The 22,974-nt window shown below is 27.3% G+C and overlaps 1 protein-coding gene and 1 long non-coding RNA gene across 2 annotated transcripts in view; one reads left to right on the top strand and one right to left on the bottom strand.

Annotated features, from left to right (window-relative positions):
• The window catches only part of LOC135959936 (uncharacterized), a 186,320-nt gene that overhangs the window by 32,338 nt on the left and 131,008 nt on the right, over window positions 1-22,974 (bottom strand). Inside the window, exon 6 of the long non-coding RNA XR_010576564.1 lies at window positions 6,009-6,080. This is a non-coding gene — a long non-coding RNA (uncharacterized LOC135959936). The remainder of the gene's footprint in view (window positions 1-6,008; window positions 6,081-22,974) is intronic.
• gol (goliath) overlaps window positions 1-22,974 on the top strand; it is a 71,270-nt gene that overhangs the window by 18,191 nt on the left and 30,105 nt on the right. Inside the window, exon 2 of the mRNA XM_065511084.1 lies at window positions 15,477-15,540. The gene's annotated coding sequence lies outside the window, so the exon portion shown is untranslated. The remainder of the gene's footprint in view (window positions 1-15,476; window positions 15,541-22,974) is intronic.

Raw genomic sequence — 22,974 nt, 5'->3', positions numbered from 1 at the left:
TATTTATCAGTTTTGACCAAAAGAGGTTGATAAAGGAAGTTGAAATGGCTAAATCATATAGACTTTCTTAGGAGACCCTACTGTATAATTTATAATAAAAAAAAACTTCCGGTTTTATCAGTTAATCATCAGACATGTGTGGTTAGGCTTATGTGACGTTACCCCGCTAAAAATTGATTAAGTATTTTATACACATTGCCTTAAGGTAACTATGACTTCCAAGAAGCTATTTTTGAAGTGATTTATAAACAAGATGCTTTAGCCAAAGCCGCTACATAAAAAAAGTATTAAAACTGACATCTGCTGATGCCGCTTTACTGGCGTTAGCAGATGTCAGACCAAAACGTAGAGATTTCCTTTGATATTTATTAAATTTCCCAGATTATATTCTTTATTTGAATATTTTATTACAAATGGAATACCCCACCTTATTGTTTAATGGAGGAGTGTGTTAAATCAACGTCTACAAAATTTTATTGTAAAATGTTTTCTTTTTTAATTTCTATTTTTGCTCATTTAATCAATTAAAAACAATTAATTATATTATATTGTGTTTAATTAAAATACACAGTAAAAATGCTTGTAATTGATAATTTAAAAATATACACAACTTGAGATTGCAAAAAAAAAATAAGAAAAATACATTAGGGAAGATGGTTGAGAGCAAAAGGTGTTAAGTGACAGTTTTTTAAAAAAAGAAAACAACTTAATATTTTCAGGTTTTTCTAAGTTATGCTACACTTTTCTAATAATTAGAGTTTAAAAAAGAAAAATACATTAAGAATGATGGCTGAGGGCAAAAGGTGTTAAGAGACAGTTTTGAAAAAAAGGAAAACAACTTAATATTTTTACGTTTTTCTAAGTTATGCTACAATTGTCTGATAATTAGTGTTCGAAAACGAATAATACATTACGGATGGTGGTTGAGGGCAGAAGGTGTTAAGTGACAGTTTTGAAAAAAAGGAAAACAACTTAATATTTTCACGTTTTTCGAAGTTATGCTACAAATGTCTGCTAATTAGTGTTCGAAAACGAAAAATACATTACGGAAGATGGTTGAGGGCAAAAGGTGTTAAGTGACAGTTTTGAAAAAAAAAAACAACTTCATATTTTCACGTTTTTCTAAGTTATGTTATAGATTTCTGATAATTAATGTTCGAAAAAGAAATATACATTACGGAAAATGGCTGAGGGCAAAAGGTGTTAAGTGACAGTTTTGAAAAAAAGGAAAACTACTTAATATTTTCACGTTTTTATAAGTTATGCTATAGATTTCTATTAATTAGTGTTTAAAAAGAAAAATATATTTCGGAAGATGGCTGAGAGCAAAAGATGTTAAGAGACAGTTTTGAAAAAAAGAAAAACAACTTAATATTTTCACGTTCTTCAAAGTTATGCTATAGATTTCTGATAATTAGTATACGAAAAAGAAAAATACATTAAGGAAGATGGTTGAGGGCAAAAGGTGTTAAGTGAGAGTTTTGAAAAAAGGAAAACAACTTTATAATTTCACGTTTTTCTAAGTTATGCTACAAATGTCTGATAATTACTGTTTGAAAAAGAAAAATACATTACGGAGGATGGTTGAGGGCAAAAGATGTTAAGTGACAGTTTAGAAAAAAATTAAAACAACTTCACATTTTCACGTTTTTTTAAGTTATATTATAGATTTCTGATAATTTATGTTCGAAAAAGAAATATACATTACGGAAAATGGCTGAGGGCAAAAGGTGTTAAGTGACAGTTTTGAAAAAAGAGGAAAACTACTTAATATTTTCACGTTTTTCAAAGTTATGCTTTATATTTCTATTAATTAGTGTTTAAAAAATAAAAATACACTACGCAAGATGGCTGAGAGCAAAAGGTGCTAAGTAACAGTTTTAAAAAAAAGGAAAACAACTTAATATTTTCAGGTTTTTTTAGTTATGCTACAAATTTCAGAAAATTAGTGTTCGAAGAAGAAAAATACATTAAGGATGATGGTTGAGGGCTAAAGGTGTTAAGTGACAGTTTTTAAAAAAAGGAAAACAACTGAATATTTTCATGTTTTCCTAAAAGGAAAACAACTTAATATTTTCATGTTTTTCTAAGTTATGCTACACTTTTCTAATAATTAGTGTTTGAAAAATAAAAATACATTAAGGAAGATGATTGAGGGCAAAAGGTGTTAATAGACAATTTTGAAAAAAAGGAAAACAACTTAATATTTTCACGTTTTTCTAAGTTATGCTACAAATGTCTGATAATTACTGTTTGAAAAAGAAAAATACATTACGGAGGATGGTTGAGGGCAAAAGATGTTAAGTGATAGTTTAGAAAAAAAGGAAAACAACTTCACATTTTCACGTTTTTCTAAGTTATGTTATAGATTTCTAATAATTAGAGTTTACAAAAGAAAAATACATTACGGAAGACGGCTGAGAGCAAAATGTGTTAAGTGACAGTTTTTAAAAAAAGGAAAACAACTGAATTTTTTCACGTTTTTCTAAGTTATACTATAGATTTCTATTAATTAGTATTTAAAAAGAAAAATATATTTCGGAAGATGGTGAGAGCAAAAGATGTCAAGAGACAGTTTTGAAAAAAAGGAAAACAACTTACGAAAATAAGTCTAAAAACTTATAGCTATTAATAAGAAAAATATGATTTGATACTTCAGATTTAAAAAATAAAATATCCTGCTCCCTAAGTAATACTTAAAGTAATAAGTTGTTATTAACTGGAAGAGTTTTAATTTTTTAACTTCTTTTCTTTAATTTTGTTTTTAAATTTCTGTAGTTAACCCTTTTTTACCATCACCAAGCACAAATTCCCCCAGATCTTATCAAATATATACAGAAAATAACACACAATCATGAGAGGTTAAAGATGCCAAGCATACAAATTATTGTATACCAGAAATAACAAGTTTATTTAACAAAAAATTAGAATAAAATATTTAATCAAATTAATATTGAATTTACTTATATGACATCAGAAAACTAAACAACAACAAAATCTTAGACGATCGTGAAAAGTCTTGGCAAATTTCAAATTTGTATGATAATTTATTAGTTTAAAAAAATGTTCAATCAGTAAATGATTAATTGAGTAACTGAAAGCTTAGACAATTACTTATATAATTAAATCAAGAGGTAGTTGCACTTTTTTTAAATAAATAAGCACTTTGAAAGATTAAATTGGAAACCACAAAGCAGAAAATACTTTTAGTACTTTTAAAAGAATCCTATTTTTTCTTTAGGTGGCAATATTTGACTGCAAAAATGGTGGTAAATTAAAATCGTACATGAATTTCGAGACTCCCTATCAGTATATGCAATCCAGCCGATGATTGTAAGAAACTTTTTTTAAAGACAGGCTAAATACAATAAAAGTTAAAAAACTTTTTATAATTTCAAAATATTCGCGATTTTTTCACGAATTTAAATTTAACAATTAAGAGTTATATTATGCTGTGCCGAATTTTGTACACCAACCATCAATATGTGACAATAAAATATTCTTCTAAGGTCAAAGCAAAGATTTAGGTACAGGATATTATTTATTATAAGACAATTATGAATGTTCAAGTCATGTTCTGAGGGAGACCTTGTATGGGGAGTAGGAACAAATGAAGCCCGAATTTCGCCATACAATATCAGAGTACTTAGAACTAATTTGTGCAAAATTATATCAAGATTGCCGCATAATCAACGTATATATGACTGATCAAACTGTATTCCGGGGGGACATTTGTATGGGGGTGAAATCTTGGACCCATATTGCTAATACAAAACAAACCATATCAACAGAGAGTATTTGAGGAAATTTTCAGACAGTTAGCTCCTTTTGTTTGGGCCCTATCGTATTTTCAACAGACAGACAGACGGACGGACATAGCTAGATCGTCTTAGAATCTTATGAGAACCCATAATATATATACTAATGCGACAAATATTAATGAAAAACAAGTAAGAGAACTATATTCGGTTGTGTCGAATCTTATATAAACTTCACCAAATTATACTAAACAAATTTTCAAATTTTTTTTTTCAAAATTTTTTTAAGCATTTTTTTTCGTTTTTTAATTTTTTTTTTTAAAAAAGATTTTTAAAAGTTTTTTTTATTTTTGGAAAAAAAATTATGACAAAAAAATATTTTGATGAATAAAAAATTCGGGTTAAAAAATATTTTTCCCGATTTTGACCAATTGTAGGTCCAACTTACTATTAGCCTTATATACATCGTTGAAATGGACTTTGAAATATCTATCATTAGATATCCATATTGTCTATATTAATGACTTAGTAATCCAGATATACATCAAAAATAGGCCAAAAATCGAGGTTGTCCTGATTTTTTCCTTATATCACTGCCATGTGTGGGCCGATTTTTGTCAACTGAGCCGGCAGAACTCCCGATATATTGATGTATGAACCATGTATGTAAGTTATTTGGGGGCTACGGAAAGTTGATTTCAACATACAGACAGACGGACATGGCTATATCGACTTCGCTATCTATAACGATCCAGAATATATGCACGTTGTGGGGTCGCAAATGAAAAATGTAGAAATTACAAACGGAATGACAAACTTATTTATACCCTTGCCACTCATGGTGAAGGGTATAAATATGGATCAAAAAAATGTTTGTGGCAAAAAAAAAATTTTTGGTGAAAAAAAATATTTTTCACAATTTTTACCCATGGCCCGTCCGAATTATCATGGCGTATTATACGTCGTTAGAAAGACTTTTGAAATATCTATCATTAGATATCCATATTGTTTATATTTATGACACAAGCCCATATATAGATTAAAACAAGTAAGAAAGTATGGTCGGTCAAGCCCGACCATATAATACCCTACACCAAGTAAATGAGTAAAAATATTGTTCTTTTAAAATATCAATAATTTATATTCATGAGTGATTTTGGGAAGTGGGCCTTATATGGAAGCTATGACCAATTATGGACCGGTCACCATAAAATTAGGTCGTGTGATTTATGTCTATATTAAAGTTAACTATGTTGAATTTTGTGTGTATACCAACATTATTAAGTGATTTAAGCACGTTAAAGTGATTTTCGGAAGCGGGTCTATATGGGAGCTATGACTAATTATGGACCGATCGTAACAAAATTTGGTGACATGAATTTTGCATATATAAAACTTATTTGGAGCGAAATTTGTATAGATACATAGATAAATTAAACATTTATGACCAATAAAGTCCAATTTCGAGGGGACATTTGTATGGGGGCTAGGTGAAATAATGGACCGATTTCAGCCAGTTTCAATAGGCTTGGTCCTTGGGCCGAAAAAGTAATATGTACCAAATTTTATCGAAATATCTTCAAAATTGCGACCTGTACTCTGCGCACAAGGTTTACATGGACAGCCAGCCAGCCAGCCAGCCAGCCAACCAGACGGACGGACGGACGGACGGACATCGTTTAATCGACTCAGAAAGTGATTCTAAGTCGATCTGTATACTTTAAGGTGGGTGTTAGACTAATATTTTTGGGCGTTACAAACATCTGCACAAACGCATAATACCCTCCCCACTATGGTGGTGTGGGTATAAATATGTCACAAATCGAGGTAGTCGTGGTTTTTTGTTTATATCTCAGCCATTTGTGGGCCGATTTTCTTCATTTTTAATAGCATTCTAAGCGGGACTATTGCGGATATATTGATGTATCAGTCATGTATGTGAGTTATTTGGAGGCTACGGAAAGTTGATTTCAACAGACAGACAAACGAACATGGCTGTATCGACTCCGCTATATGTATGTTCTTTATGAGTTCGTGGATGAAAAATGTAGAAATTTCAAATGGAATGACAAACTTGTCACTCATGGTGAAGGATATAAAACAGTTTTTTCTAAATATTGTATCACTCATTGTGATCGGTATAAAAATATAAATTTTCAGCATTGAATTTATTAGCTTAAATGAAGCTATATTTTATGAACTATTTCAATATTTTTAATTAAATATCAATTAAAAATTAAAAGTACATACCTTCTCACATTTTTTTAAATATTTCTGCTGACGATCCTCGCCTGCATTCTTGAATGGCATGTGCCCGATCATCTAGAAAATAAATTAAAAACCATATAAATTTTTAACTAAAATTTAGTTGATTGATTTCTAAAGTTAAAAAAAGTAATAAAACTACATCAAAAACTATAAACTACCATTTTCAAAGTAATCAAAAATCTTTATGCGGGTTAATAAAAAATAAAACGAGAGTAAGTTTTCTATAAAACAAAAACAACTCAGCAGCTGTAAGGTTTCGATTACAAAATCCAAATGATATGGTTTTAAAATACACTAATAATTTACCAAAAAAAAAGAAGATTATAAATGTTAAAAACTCACAAAAAAAAAAAAACAAATAAAGACACTTTTACAGAGAAGTATGTATTTACAAGATCATTTCCATTTATAAGGGTTTTAAATTGTTTAGCATTTTTTTGTTGTGGGGAAACAAGACAATTGATTTGTGGGAGATATATTAAACGAACAAAAAAAAAGAAGTGCTATGTATGTTTATGATAATGAGTCATTTGTTGAAAATTAAATAAACAACAAAAAAAACAGACACATATATTTCATAAATTATTTACCCTTCTGGTTTTAAAGAAGATCATACTCTCTCAACAACATCATTATGAACTTCATTATCATGATGGCTGTCATCATCATTCACAGCTGCATGTTGAAGGGCTTTGCGTGGTGTCAATTTAACTACTCTGTGTGTCTACAGCTCGGCATGGGTGAATATGTCCGTCCGTCTGTGTTTTATAATTATTTGACATGTTTTTTTTCTGCTTTTATTTCGAAACCAGAAACGAAATGACAATTTTCAATATTTAACAGTGACTCATAAATAAATGTTTTTTTAACGGTTAGGGACAATTTGGTACTAATGTACTTTTTCTAGAGCACATTTTTTCATTTATTAGTTTTCCATAATTTTTTTTGATTTTTTAAGCACTTTTTAGTGAGTAAATGTTAAAAAATGTTAGTATTCAAAATAGTATTCAAAAAAGTACTTTCTTTAGTACTTTTTTTATACTCTTTGAAATTATTAACATATTTCTAGGATCAAAGAGTTTTCCCTAAAAGTTTCCCTTTTGAACTTTTTAGTACTTTAGTATTCAAAAAAGTACTTTATTTTAGTACTTCTTTTGGTACTTTTTAGAAAATTTTGAGAAATTTAAAGGTTAATATTCTTATTTATTCGAAGATTATATCATTACATATTTTTCAACTTTTTAGTACTTTAGTAGATGTCAAAAAAAGTACTTTGCTTTAGTACTTCTGAAGGTTTCGTTTTGATATCCTTGAAATACTTTGCTATAAGATTTATTTATTTGTCACAAGAGTTTTATATAAAATATGTAGGTTTTTGTACTTTAGTATACAAAAAAGATGTCAAAAAAAAGTACTTTGCTTTAGTACTTCTGAAGGTTTCGTTTAGATATCCTTGAAATATTTTGCTTTAAGATTTATTTATTTATCAAAAGAGTTTTAAATAAAATATGTAAGCTTTTGTACTTTAGAATACAAAAAAGTACTTTCTTTACTACTTGTTTTTGGTACTTTTTGAAATTTCTAAGATATTTCTAGGATGAAAGAGTTTTCCCTAAATATTTTAAAACTTTTTAGTACTTTAGAATACAAAAAAATACTTTCATTAGTACTTTTGGTACTGTTTTAGAAAATTTTGAGAAATTTAAAGATTAATATTCTTATTTCTTCGAAGAGTTTCAACATTTTAGTACTTTAGTTAGTTGATGTCAAAAAAAGTACTTTGCTTTAGTACTTCTGAAGGTTTTCTTTAGATATCCTTGAAATATTTTGCTTTAAGATTTATTTATTTGTCACAAGAGTTTTAAATAAAATATGTAAGCTTTTGTACTGGATACAAAAAAGTACTTTTTGTTGGTACTTTTTGAAATTAGTAAGAAATATCTAGGATAAAAGAGTTTCCCTAAATATTTGAGTACTTTAGTATTCAAAAAGTACTTTATTTTAGTACTTCTTTTGGTACTTTTTTGAGAAATTTGAAGGTTAATATTCTTATTTGTTCGAAGAGTATCTTATTACATGTTTTTCAACAATTTAGTACTTAAGTTAGCAGACTTTGCTTTAGTACTTCTGAAGTTTTTGTTAAGTAATCTTTGAAATATTTTCATTTAAGATTTCGTTATTTGGCACAAGGTTTTGTACAATAATTCACTATACAAAAAAGTACTTTCTTTAGTACTTTTTTTGGTACTTTTTGCAATTATTAAGATAATTCTAGAATGGAAGAGTTTTCCCTAAATATTTTTGAAATTTTTAGTACTTTAGTTATCAAAAAGTACTATTTTAGTACCATTTCCCTTTTCTCATGCCTATTTTATAAGTAAAATACAAAAACCAGGAGCCCTATTATTGTTTTTGTACACAAACAATGAAGTCAAATGCTACGCTTTTTGTCTCCACAGCTAATTAAGTCCACCGAGTAAACGCGCAGCTCAACTCTATAGAACTTAACATAGCGTCTGAACCTTTAAGTACTTTTTAGTAGAGGTTTAAAAAGTACTTGACTTTAGTAGCTAGGAAGCTACGGTTCTTTATTTATTTGTCACAAGAGTTTTACATAAAATATGGAGGTTATTGTACTTTAGTATACAAAAAAGTACTTTCTTTAGTACTTTTTTTGATACTTTTTGCAATTATTAAGATATTTCTAGAATGAAAGAGCTAAATATTTTAGAAATTTTTAGTACTTCAGTTATCAAAAAGTACAATTTTAGTACCATTTCCCTTTTCTCATGCCTATTTTATAAGTAAAATACAAAAACCACGAGCCCTATTATTAGTTTTGTACACAAACAATGCAGTCAAATGCTACGCTTTTTGTCTCCACAGCTAATTAAGTCCACCGAGTAAACGCGCAGCTCAACTCTATAAAACTCAAGCAACCCACCATTCAAGCATAAAGAGACAACCATAACGACAGACAGACAGATATATTGACTACAGTAAACATCACATAAATATCAGTTCGTAGTCATCATAAGATAAACAACTTATAGGCATATTGTTGTATTTTCTTTTAGTAGATACCCCTGGCAGTAGATAAAGTGTGAGTTTTGTAAGTGAAGGGAGGGGTTCTCACACACACTTTATTCATTTAGTCACTGAAGTGGAAAAATCATTTTACAAGTTAATAATAGATTAACCAAATACAACCAACCAACACTTACGCTTCAATAGTTTACTTAGTACTTGTGATTTTCAACTTAAACTGGCACTTGTACCTGCTAAACAGTTTAAGTATTTTTATACTTACTTTTTTTTATTTTTAATTTATTTCATAACACTCAGGGAAAAATTATGGGCGTTTTGAAGCGATTTTTCAAGAGGTGTTAATCTGAGACAATTTATTGATTTTATTTTAGTGAAATGTCATATGAATTGAAAAATATTAATGTAGTTTCATAAAAGAAGCAAGTGCAGATATTGCAATTCTTTGAAAGCAGTTTTTAAAATTTTCTAAAAAGTTAAAGTCTTTAACTTTCATTTTGCTTTTGACTTTTACTTCAATTAAACCCAAAAATTACAGAAATAAACCACATTTTTGTATTAAACATATAATTTTTTCCATTTTTGGGAATTTTTGATTGTTTTTTTTTCAAATGACTTCTTAATTTTTTTTTTATCATACTTAATATTTCAACAATTTTAAAATTTTTCATGAATTTATTACTTAATTTTACATAATGAAGTGTAAATTACTTTATGATTAGAGTTAACAACTAATGACCTAGATTTGATTGTCTGTTTTTTTTTTTTCTAAAATATTTTGCCACTAATTGTTTCAGTTTTATAGTGGGTTTGAAGTATGATAATGATTTGCGTATTATGTACAATATTTTAATGTTTTTTGTTTAAATATCTTTGTGTGAATCTACTTAAATAACAAATATGTAGTTAATGTAAGTAATTGTTTTCATTTAATGGGGTTTCTCGGTTAGACAAATAACACCCACTTGTGGGGAGCAAAATCATGACATAAGTTTTAAATTAAATACATAACAATATTAAAGTAAGATTAAAATTGGGTTTACAGAGAGAGAGAACAACGAATTTAATGAACACTTTACTGGAAATGTGAAATAACAAAGATTTCCTATAGAAAAAACTGTTACACACAAGATTTTCTCTAGAGAATATTGTTATACAGCATTTGTTCTATAGTAAAAACTGTTATACACACGATTTTCTATAGAAAAACCTTTTATACAGAATATTTACTATAGAAAAACTGTTATACACAAGATTTTCTATAGAAAATACTGTTATACACAAGATTTTCTATAGAAAAACTGTTATACACAATATTTTCTGTAGAAAAACTGTTATACACAAGATTTTCTATAGAAAAAACTGTTATACACAAGATTTTCTCTAGAAATATAAAAACTGTTATACTGAAGATTTTCTATAGAAAATTGTGTTATACACTCTTAGCCACAAGATATTCTATAGAAAATTGTGTTATACACACGATTTTCTATAGAAAAAACTGTCATACACAAGATTTTCTCTAGAGAATAGTGTTATACAGAATTTTTTTATGGGAAAAAACTGTTATACACAAGATTTTCTATAGAAAAAACTGTTATACACAAGATTTTCTATAGAAAAAACTGTTATACACAAGATTTTCTGTAGAAAAAACTGTTATACACAAGATTTTTCTATAGAAAAAACTATTATACACAAGATTTTTCTATAGAAAAAACTGTTATACACAAGATTTTCTATAGAAAAAACTGCTATACACAAGATTTTCTATAGAAAAAACAGTTACACACAAGATTTTCTATAGAAAAAACTGTTATACACAAGATTTTCTATAGAAAAAACCGTTATACACAAGATTTTCTATAGAAAAAACTGTTATACACAAGATTTTCTATTGAAAAATCTGTTATACACAAGATTTTCTATAGAAAAACTGTTATACACAAGACTTTCTATAGAAAAACTGTTATACACAAGATTTTCTATAGAAAAACTGTTATACACAAGATTTTCTATAGAAAAACTGTTATACACATGATTTTCTATAGAAAAAACTGTTATACACATGATTTTCTATAGAAAAAACTGTTATACACAAGATTTTCTATAGAAAAAACCGTTATACACAAGATTTTCTATAGAAAAAACCGTTATATACAAGATTTTCTATAGAAAAAACTGTTATACACAAGATTTTCTATTGAAAAATCTGTTATACACAAGATTTTCTATAGAAAAACTGTTATACACAAGACTTTCTATAGAAAAACTGTTATACACAAGATTTTCTATAGAAAAACTGTTATACACAAGATTTTCTATAGGAAAACTGTTATACACAAGATTTTCTATAGAAAAACTGTTATACACATGATTTTCTATAGAAAAAACTGTTATACACATGATTTTCTATAGAAAAAACTGTTATACACAAGATTTTCTATAGAGAATAGTGTTATACACAAGATTTTCTATAGAGAATAGTGTTATACAGAATTTTGTCTATAGAAAAAACTGTTATATACAAGATTTTCTCTAGAGAACAGTGTTATACAGAATTTTTTTAAAATACTGTTATATACACAAGATTTTCTATACAGAAAATTGTGTAATACAAAAGAAAGAAAGTCTAGAATGATTCAATACCTTATTTAACTCTCCAAAGCAATTAAGATTCCATGGCAGAGATGTAGTCTAAATGTCTAGACAATTACGTTGAATGGCCATTTTTACGGTACAGACAACAATCTGCAAGTAATAAAATTCATATTACTCAATGATTCAGTTGCTTATTTAGCCTGACGTAAATATTGAGTTTCTAAACAATTTCTACAACTTAATTACTAACACAGAAAACAAAAAAAAAAGCTAAATGAAAAGTAAATCTGTAATTTCGTCAACAAAACTCAGACAGTAATTGGCAAAATTAAATGTAAAGTTTTTATTAGGCAATTTTAATTGAATTACAAAAGATTTTTTGCACTTTTCTATATATATTATAAGTAACTGTTAATAATAATTGTTTAAACAAATTTTAAATTCCTTTTAGAATTAAGATAAAAAGGATATGACGTCTTACTCAAAACTTATAATTTAAAAAAAGGCGGGTAGTTAACAGAATCCGGAAATGAAATCGCTTCATATTGTCAACTTTCTAAAACAATATCACTAAAATAAATTATACTAGACAGTTTTTTTTATTATTATTATTATTAGTTTCATATCAAATCCAATTTTAAATATGGCTGGTATTAGCAAACCATTTAATTTGTTTAAATGTATTAGCACAACATTGTATTTAAAAACTAAATGAAACAAAAAAATTTCCATAAAATACTTTTTCCGCATTATCATTTATTTATTCTTATTTCTATGTATTTATAGCAAATAAATGCGAATTTAAACATAAACAAAAATTTATGCAAATTTTTATCAATCACGTTTCTAAACACGCACTTATTTGTTTATTTACTTATAAACACACGTAGGTATTTAAATAAACAAATTACATCAATAAATTTATAAATAAATAAAAAAAATTAAATAAAATAAATCAATTTGTAAGGAAGCACCCTTACAATTGAAATTTAAATATAAATCAGTAAAAGAGTCGTTATTGTATTAAAATTGATAAAAAAAAAAACTTAGACACAGTTAGAGCGTTAGGCTACAAAGTTGGAAGAAGCTCTGAGTGCCGACCACTGCTTTAAAACAGTTGCACAGTGGCTTAGAAACTTTTTATTTTGGAAATAATTCGGTACTCTGTTCCAAAGAGGAGCGTATCCCAAATAGAGCATTCTGCATCGATCGACGGGGCACGTTCTAGACTAGAAAGCGGATGAGGCAAACACTTCTTTCTAAATAGTTTTTAACAGGTATTACAACATGTGGCTTAGAGTTGTCATGATGAATATTACGGTTTCAAGCATGGCCGCATATTCAGATCGTTTTTCGGCCAATGCTCGCTTGGAACGAATCAGGTTCCCAGTGATGGTCTGGCCAGATTTTAGCATCTCATAATAGATAGAATCCTTTCGGATCCACCAAATACAAAGTATTACATTTGCGCCATTTGAAAGTGGCTGTTCATGACGAATCACATTCTGAACGTCCAATTATGAGCCACTTTTTCAAGCCTTGTTGGCCATATGTCACAAATAACACGAACAATGTTGGCCACTAAAGCGTCAATTGTTGCTGGATTATCAGCAACCACACTCTTTATGTGACATCACAGGTAATAATTGACAGGTGTAAAATCGCACCATCATGGAGATCAATTTGTAGAAATCAAGAAAATCGCCAAATTTTGATAAAACTCGATGGTTGCGGTCGCCTGCATCCATGTCATCCATATTTAAAAAAAATCATTGATCATGGTGGGGTTATGATCCCCATTGAGCGTAACGCGATCATCGTCTTAATTTTTGCATTTTCCGGGACGTAATGGAGTCTTTATGCGCAAGATTTTCTCTAGAGAATTGTGTTATACAGAAATTTTTCTATAGAAAAAACTGTTATACACAAGATTTTCTATAGAAAAAACTGTTATACACAAGATTTTCTATAGAAAAAACTGTTATACACAAGATTTTCTATATAAAAAACTGCTATACACAAGATTTTCTATAGAAAAAATTGTTATACACAAGATTTTCTATAGAAAAACTGTTATACACAAGATTTTCTTTAGAGAATAGTGTTATACGGAATTTTTTCTATAGAATAAACTGGTATACAGAAAATTTTCTATAGAAAAAACTGTTATACACACGATTTTCTATAGAAAAAACTGTTATACACACGATTTTCTATAGAAAAAACTGTTATACACAATATTTTCTATAGAAAAAATTGTTATACACAAGATTTTCTATAGAAAAACTGTTATACACAAGATTTTCTTTAGAGAATAGTATTATACAGAATTTTTTCTGTAGAATAAACTGGTATACAGAAAATTTTCTATAGAAAAAACTGTTATACACAAGATTTTCTATATAAAAAACTGTTATACACAAGATTTTCTATAGAAAAAATTGTTATACACAAGATTTTCTATATAAAAAATTATTATACACAAGATTTTCTATAGAAAAAATTGTTATACACAAGATTTTCTATAGAAAAAACTGTTATACACACGATTTTCTATAAAAAAACTGTTATACAGAATATGTACTATAGAAAAAACTACTATACACCAGATTTTCTATAGAAAAAACTGTTATACACAAGATAAAACACTCGTCTATAAGTTGCGCATATCGATGACTGATTTTCAAAGTAAATTTGTATAATTTGGTGTCAATCTATTTGATAATTTGCCAGAGTACACTGATCATAAATGTCAAAAAGTGAGAGCAGTATGACAGTTCGTTTGACAATTAAATTTTAAATTTTTTTTCGCTTAACGCTCTCAATCTGTTTCACCTTTCGACACAATTTAATTATGAGAACAAGCAAAAAAAAAATTAAACAAAAACAACAAACCCAAAAAAAAAAATTAATCACGTTTTTGTTATAAATCGTATATCATTTGAAATTTGTTTAAAACAAATGAAATTAATATAAAAAAAACTGATGACATGTGTTTATTGTATGAGATACGAATGAGTAGTGTATGAGCACTTGTACTACTACAATATTTATAGTCTGGTATTAAATTGTGTGGTTAAGCAAAATTTAGCATGTCTGTTTTAGCATGTCTGTCTGTCTGACTATTTGGCTAAATTACACATGTTTCTACTTCAACAACTTTTTTTTTATTTTTTTGGTTTTAAAATGTTATTTTTTTATGGTTTTTATTGTTGTTATTGGTATTAGCCATGTGTTTTTGTATCTTATTTAGCCGGGTAATTTAAGTAAATGACTTGAGGTTGTTGCTTGCTTGCAAGCTACAGCTAATGTGTAGATATTTGAAACTATTTAATGGCTTTAGTCAGCCCACAAATCATTATCATTAGATTTAGTTAGCAACAACAATAATAACAACAGCACTAATTAAATTCAACACCATATTAGAAAATCAATAGTTTCAATATTTATTTTTGTTTATATGTATTTTATTAAATGCTCGCTAATGTTTTTATTACTATAGTTATGTACTTGTTTTATTTTTATGATTGCTATAAATATTTAATTAATAATTTTGTTATTTCGTTTTTGTTTTGTAGCTTTTGCTTTCTTATGAATGTAAATATTTATTTTCTTTAATAAATAATTTCAATTAAAAAACAGCTTTAAACAGGAACAAAGTCATAAACTTTTTGCTGATACATGTCAAAATATTTTAAAGGTCAGGGTTATTGGGTGTGTGTATTACTAGCTTATAATTAATTTAAATTTAGCATTAAAACTTTTTTTTTATAAATTTTTAATTTGTTATTTTTCTCTTTCTAGTTGGAATTACTTCATTTTGCTGATATTGCTTATGGTAAAAGCATTAGTTATGCTTGTTATTTAGGTAAGTTTAAATAATGAATTAAAAAAATCTCAAAAAAATTGAAAATGTTATTTTAGTACAGATTAACATAATTTAGTCAATACTGGGAAGTAGTTTAGTAATGTTGGGCTAATTATTTGTATAGAGATCTAATTAATAAATTTAGAGTGTTGCTAATACTAACTGACATTGTATAAACATTGAAAATGCTGCTTAGAAGCAATAAACAAATTATAAGCCTAGCATTACCCAACTACTTCCAAGTAATGAAAACTATAAGTTAATATTTTTTATATAAAAATGGCTACAATATATCTGGATTCCTAAGTCATTAATATAGACAAAATGGATATTAATGACTTAGTAATACAATTGGTCAAAATTAGGAAAAATATTTTCAAACCGATTTTTTCACAAAAAAAAAATGTTTTTTCATTATTTTTTTATCACTTGATATAATTATAAAATTGATAAAATAAATATAAAATAATTGATAAATAAATTTTAAGAATTATAAAAAAAATAATAAAATACATAGTTTCGTATTTTGAAAAAAAAAATATAAAAAAACTATTTTGAAAAAATATTAAAAACAAGTAAGAGAGCTTATATTCGGCTGTGCCGAATCTTATATACCCTTCACCAAATTATACTCCAATAAACAAATTTTAAATATTTTTAAGTAAACAAAAAACATTTTTTTTCTAAGTTTTATTTTTAATTTTTTTGAAAATAATTTTTTTCGAATTGTTATTTAAACATTTTTTTTTTTAAATTTTTAAATTTTTTTTTTTTTAAATTTAATTTTTTTTTTGGTGAACAAAAAATTCGGATTAAGAAATATTTTCTCCGATTTTGACCCATTGTAGGTCCAACATACTATGGTCTTATATACATCGTTGCAAAGGTCATTCATTAGATATCCATATTGTCTATATTAATGACTTAGTAATCCAGTTATATATCAAAAATCGAGGTTGTCCTGGTTTTTTCTTCATATCTCAGCCATTTGTGGAGCGATTTTGCTGATTTTAAAGGAAACTTCTCGAAAGCTTGTCTGACAGAATTATTGAAGATTTGGATCCCGAAGATATCTGGGGTCTTCAGAAAATTGATTTCAACAGACAGACAGTCAGACGGACATGGCTTAATCGACTCCGCTATCTATAAGGATCCAGAATATATATACTTTATAGGGTCGGAAAATTATATATAACGGAATGACAAACTTATATATACCATTCTCACGAAGGTGAAGGGTATAAAAAAAAATTAAAAATACAATTTTTAAATTTTGGTTACCTAAAAATATTTAAAATTTCTCAAAAGGATTAAATATGAAATTAATTAATCATTGATTTTTTAAAATTTTCAATTTCACAAAAAATTTTCAATTTTGTAAAAAATCATAAATTTAGCAAAAAAAATTAAAATAACAAAAAATTTAAAAAAAACAAATTTTACAAAAAACTGAATTTTTTTAAAAAATCAGCAATCTTTGAAAAATTGAATAAATTTTTCATAATTCATAATTTTTTTTACAAATATCTGCAATTTTTGTTTAAAAAATCATGTATTTTTCTGAATATAAATTGTTATTAAAACATAAATTTAAATAAATGAACAAAAATTTGATGCTATAAAAAATTGAATGGTAAAAAATTGTTAGACGATTTATTCATCGTTGGATAGGTCTTTGAAATACCTATCTTTAGATATCCATATTGTCTATATTACTTAGTAATCCAGATACAGAACTAAAATAGGTGAAAAATCGAGGTAGTCGTGGTTTTTTGCTTATATCTCAGCCATTTGTGGGCCGATTTTCTCGATTTTAAACAGCAATAGAAGCAGCACTATAGCAAATAATTTGATGTATGAATCATGTTTCTTGGTTATTTGGGGGCAACGGATAGTTGATTTCAACATACAGACAAATATGATATAAAAAATAATATACTAAACAAAAGAAATATTTTAATATAAATATGTATGGCCTATATTCTAAACAAAATATTGTTAACATATTCAAACAATAGGCGGTATTTAAACTAGATAGCAGATGTGCTACTCAAACACCTTTCCTTCATATATAAATATTGGTTCCATGGATGCTTTGGAAACAAATTTTAAGAAACATCCTTGATCTAGTTAATCATGGATGAATTTGTTTCAAACTTATTTTGCGAAGAGAATCGACTGAAGCCCCTGTTTAATATTGTATAAAGGTTGAGGAGCTCTTCATTTAATTGCCTTTCAAATTCCCTCAATAAAAAGTGTTTGTTGAAGGAAAATTCAATTAAAACTAATTTCCAAAAACAAAATTTATCCAATTAAGACTTTACCATACACAAAACAAACCTTTGCACTAAATTTCATTGTTATTTAATTGTTTAGAATGTGGAAGAGCTCTTTTCATTTAATTTAAACCTTCTTTAGTTTTGCAACAAAATTTTTTGCTGTTTTCTGTTAAAAAGAGACGCCAACTAGTCAGTCCAGAACAGCCCAACACAACACTGTCTAGTTTACTATATTAAGGCCTTTAACACGTGTAATGTGTGGCTATTTTTATGGCAGTTTAACACATTTTTATGGCGTTTTTTTGTTATTTTTTTTTTATTAAAAAGTCTTGGTTCATTGCTCAGCCTGGTTGCTGACTGGTGCTGCTGGTTTTAGTTTTCAATTCAATAAAATACCATTTATTGTATGTAATGTGAACAGTTTTCTTGTTGGCTATTTTTAGTTGCACATGTTTTTTCAACGTTCTTGTTGGGTACAAGTATATTTTATTTTGTCTTTAAAATAAGCAGGTATTTTTATTATTGTATAAAATTTATTCACATATGTAGTATGTATTTATAAAAAAAAAAAATAGCGTAGGTTTTCAAGTAAACAGCCAGTTTGTGTATAAGGAAATACATACTTTTTAAAAATAACAAAAATGTCTGAAAAAACGTTAATTATTTATGAATTAAATGCCAGACATACGTTCATACAACATAAATATAAATAAATATTTCTTAACGGCTTTAAATCTGGTTGCCCTCCTGTTCGGACATGTGTCAGTTTGTTTAGTTGTGACAAAAAAAAAAAAATAACATGATTTTTTTTTAAATGTTTATAATTTGTAAAATTACATTTATAATTTCCATTAGCTTTTTACATGTAAAGTGTATAAAACGCATTTTATTTTTAGTTGTTTATTTATCAGATTTAAATAGAATGTTTGCTGCAATGCAACCATTAACGGATATGACCTAAATTTCTATAATTAATTTATTATAATAATTGTTCTTGATGTTTGCTATTGTGTTTACTACATTTGTTTCCTAAATAAATTATTATTAAAAGTGAGTATTTAATAATATGGATGAATGTTTAGAATTCTATATATATTTACATATGTTCTAGTGATAGTTGGAGAGCAGCACACAATGGGGCTGCATGTAAAGGAAATGAAAAAAACATGACATTCATACATCAAAGTAGAAAGTTTAATTAAACTAGGCTTAAACTGCTTACAAAACCAGCAAGATAAATCGAGTATTAGATCATTTTGTAGAAGACATGTTGGAGAGTTGTTTAATTTAAACCAGAAACCTAAAATCCAATAAGCACCAAAGCCCCAAAAATTCAAGTACTACTGAACATTTCGTTGGAATTTGACTTGAATGCAAATATAATTACGTTTTAAACTAGAAAAATATTTGAAAAATTTAAATGTTTTTCAAACAAAAAACATATGGTTTGAATTTATGTTTCCTTTTTACTGGAGAAAGCAATACAACTCTAATTCAATTGCTTGACTATAATTCAAGACTTTAATTACACATGCTTTTAACATGAATTCCAAAAAAATGCTTATTGTAAATAACTCGTCCCTATATTCAAATTACCACTTACTTTCAGATAAGTATACACAAATTTCGTCATGACCTATGACCTTTCAAAGTTGTTTTTGTTTCATAATTCAGAGGTAGTATATTGAATTGCAGTTGATCTTAATAACTCATTATTATACTCTTAACCTTCGTGAGAAGGGTATATATAAGTTTGTCATTCCGTTTGTAATTTCCACAATATAATTTTCCGACCCTATATATTCTGGATCCTTATAGATAGCGGAGTCGATTAAGCCATGTCCGTCTGTCAGTCTGTTGAAATCAACTTTCCGAAGCCCCAAATAACTCACAAACATCAATATCTCCGGAATTGTTCCAGCTCGGTTGCTATTTAAAATCAAGGAAATCGGTCCACAAATGGCATGAGATATAAGGAAAAAACCAATACAACCTCGATTTTTGACCTATATCTGGAGTACTAAGTCATCAATATAGACAATATGGATAGCTAATAAAAGATATTTCAAAGACCTTTGCAACGACAAAATAAAAAAAATACTTTTGGCCGCTATTTCAAAATTAGCAGCACTGTGCGAGGTATATACGACCATAGAGGTTGGAAAAAATATTTTTTAACCCGATTTTTTTTCAACCGAAAGTTTTTTTTGCTAAATATTAAAAAAAAATTTAAAAAAACAAAAAAAATATTTAAAATTTAAAAAAAAAATTTTAATTTAAAAAAAATTAAAAAACACAATTCGAAAATTTTTTTTTTCCAAAAAATTAAAAAAAATAAATTTTGTTTACCTAAAAATATTTAAAATTTTTATTTTGGAGTATAATTTGATGAAGGATATAGATTTATTTGGCACAGCCGAATATCTCTTACATGTTTTTTATATAAATTGTAGAAAGATTTTTTAGCAAAATTGAAGATTGTTTTTGAAATAAGCGATTGATGAATTAAATAGGTAATTGTTGGTGTAAAATTTATGATTTTTGTTGGAAATTTTAGATATTTGTAAGATAACTTTCAGCATTATCAGTGTAGTAGACTAAAGGTTATGGAATATAATGTTAGAAAACCTCGAATGAACATTTTCACAATCTTTTTTTGTTGTTATTTTGCTAAAATTTCCTCCCAGAATATGGCTGCATGGTCATTAATTCCTATAGAATATATGATCATATAATCAACTTGTTGGAAGAATATCACACCATACATGGTTCAGATCCGAAATCTTCAAAACACTTTCAGTTACCTAAAATTAAATTTCCTTGGGGATTACCGACTTTGGGAAATTTAAAATAAATAAGATAAATTCGAAATTTCAACCTGAAATGGGTTAAATTTGGAAGGATCAGTGAATGTTCCTAATGCAAAATTTAACACATTTTTTATGATATAAAAAGCCCCATAAAAATAGAATTCAGAACATTTTTATAAATTTGGGTATAAATTTGTTTGAAAACTTGTCATTTTGGCTAAATTGTCTGAATTAGGTGAGTTATTCTCCAATTATTTTATAACTTTTGGTTTTCTGTAATCAACTTGCTCTTCCAATCGAAAATTGTTTCACAGTTTTGGTTATACCACAACATTTTGTAGATGAGTCACTAACAAAGATATTAGGCAAATTTTATCATATTTTAACAGGAGCCCCCAAGGTATGTCACCAGCACCATCATCCGATCGACTTGCTCCTAAAAATTCTCTTTTTCGTCGGGATCAAGACTGCAAATGCATTCGAATCCGAAAGTATACCTTCGAACAAAATATCTTCAAAGAAATTTAAACGATGACTTAAACACATTTAGTTGTTTAGCAAAATGCCAATAAATGTCACTAAAATTTGTTAAAGACTCTAGAAAAGGTGGTTAGCAAAGTGACTACTAAACCGGAAAGAGTTAAATAGCGGTAATGGTATTTAAAGGTAAAGGTATATACGGATTTTTTACGGTAACTGCAGTCGAGCTGAAAGGGTATTTTATGGGTACGGTAACTTAGAGGTATTATTATTTTTTAAATTTTCAAACATAAAATGGATTATTTTAGACTCGGAGAAAATATGAAAATATTTGGAATCGGATGGAATTTAACAATTTTTCAAGAGTTTAGAAATTGTTCATGTCTGAGATGCCCTTCTTTGGGTACTCCTCGCTGAACTGGTCCTGAGGATAATCAAAACTTCAACCTGTATACTCCTCTGCAAGAAATGACAGATTTATTTTCAAATAAGAAGAAAGTAGACTTAAAGGTTGGGCACATCTGACAACACCGATTAACTAGAAAATAGAGTAAGCGATTCTTTTATATTATCTATGGTCGGAGACAAAGGTTCGAAATAATTAATTCTTAACTCCGTTTTTGAAATCAAAATAAATTTTATCTTTTAACCATTCTCTTAATGAATTCATTGTGAATTAATTCATAGGCTTAATTCCTGTGTACTTCAAATGTATTGAATTCCAGAATTAATTCGTTATTGAATCATTAAAATTTTCTTTATTCAAATTCAAATCCCTTACTAAATAGCTTTAAAAATTTATTGAATGATTTAATTTTTACTCAATTCAAATCTATTACAAAAAAACTTAAGTAAATTTTTTCAATTCATTTAGTAAATGATTAAAAGGAAAACAAAACTGAATGAAGAAAAAATATTTTTAATCGATTTATATTAGATTTGAATTAACAAAAAATTAAGTATTCAAAGGTGAATGAATTCTGTTATGAATTAATTCAACGGTGAATGAATTCTATGTAAATAAAAGCCTTTGAATCAAGCTAAAGAATTAGATGTTGGGAATGGATTTATGAAATGAATGGCTGATATTAGTTACAAGTAACGACTTTAAGAACTCATTGAGCGTAAGAGAATTCACAAAAGCTGTTGTCAGTAAAACCAGAATAAGCTCATGCTAGTGACTGGAAAATAAGCAGTTTTATATCAGTTAATAACTAAGTCATTATTTTACTACTTCTAAGTAATGCAGCCGATATGTACAAGTCATAGAAATTCATTAATTTTAAGTCGTTGCCAAGTTTTAGCTGAGTAATTAGGCAAATTACCGATTATTTGAAAGAAAATCACGTGTAAGAATAAGGTATGTTTTTTTTATATACCCAACAAAATTGACTTTTGTTTATGACCACCCTGTATATTTGAAAATTTGCTGTAAAGAAACATATTATTGCTTCATGTAAAGTTTTTATTTCATATATGTAAATGCGTATATATTCTTTTTGAAGAAACAAAATCATAACAAACTTGTGGTTTCACACAACATAAAGTTCTTTGGAAATCTGAAACACAATGAAATACATATGTATGTTAAAAATGAAAAAATAATTTATCTTTTTTTTTTGTATTTTATTTAAAATAATACCAATACATGTATGTACTTGTAGACACATACATACATTACAGTGTTTTTGAATATCTATCTTATAAAAAATATGAACATGACATCCAAGACCAGAACAGACTTGAAAAGAGTTTCGAAAAATTACAAAAAAAAAAAACTAGCATATGATAACAATTAATTATTATTGTACCCTAAACCATGAGTTGAAAGTTTGTCATTCTATTTGTAACTTCTACAGTATATA

The sequence above is a fragment of the Calliphora vicina genome, chromosome 5 (genome assembly GCF_958450345.1).
Source record: "Calliphora vicina chromosome 5, idCalVici1.1, whole genome shotgun sequence".
Taxonomy (NCBI): domain Eukaryota; kingdom Metazoa; phylum Arthropoda; class Insecta; order Diptera; family Calliphoridae; genus Calliphora; species Calliphora vicina.
This window is presented reverse-complemented; position numbering and strand designations above follow the sequence as displayed.